We start from the raw sequence: 861 nt of genomic DNA on the forward strand, positions 1-861 counted from the left end.
ATAGAAACTAGCTGGACTTATGGAACAAAGCTCAGCTGGGAATAATATATATACACCCCAAATAAGATAAGAAGCTCATTGTTTGAGGAAAATCATTTACGAGTCTACTATTTAGTGATGGAATGTCTTGCAGTATGTTCTACTGCTACAATTTTTCCACCTAATTTGCTAATGTAAGGTGAGAAATTGCCTCCAGAAATTAAGAATAAAGATGGAGTGGTGCAAACAGCAAATGGAGATAAAATTTTGACATGAAAAAATTAAAGGTTACCCTTACGGTATAAAACTTCTCTACATCACATAATATGTGACTAACTAATACTGAGGAAAAGTACATACTGAGGTTAGACAGAAAAAATCCTTTGCTCTTCATGGCAATTAATGTACGAGAAGTTGAATTTCCAGTGACAATAAGAGTGGTGATCATTGTACCACCAAGAAGTGAAATATCCATATTGTTACGTCTCTGTTCGTTAGTTAATTTTCCGTAAATTTCGTTCCGACGAAACTTTAGCGAAACAAGTCCTTTCTTAAATAAAACTGATTTATTCTTTCTGAATACAACTTTGCGATACACTTAATTTCAACAGTCGCGCTATAACAAACGCTATAATTCACAACGAACGTCTCACGTGCTCGACTCAACAATACTCTGTCCGCAGTTCAATAACACATTGTTTCCGTCGCTTCTTGGCCGGTCTCATATATATATACAAGACTACCCCATATGTAGTAGTCTCCCGACTACGTTCTAGAAGCGCGTGGCGTGTTACTAGCGTCACGTGACCTCCACTGTCGTAACACTGCTACTTCATTAGTATTGTTCGTCCCGAACAATAGCCACTTACATTAAACCAATAA

Source organism: Limulus polyphemus, unplaced genomic scaffold (genome assembly GCF_000517525.1).
Source record: "Limulus polyphemus unplaced genomic scaffold, Limulus_polyphemus-2.1.2 Scaffold897, whole genome shotgun sequence".
Taxonomy (NCBI): domain Eukaryota; kingdom Metazoa; phylum Arthropoda; class Merostomata; order Xiphosura; family Limulidae; genus Limulus; species Limulus polyphemus.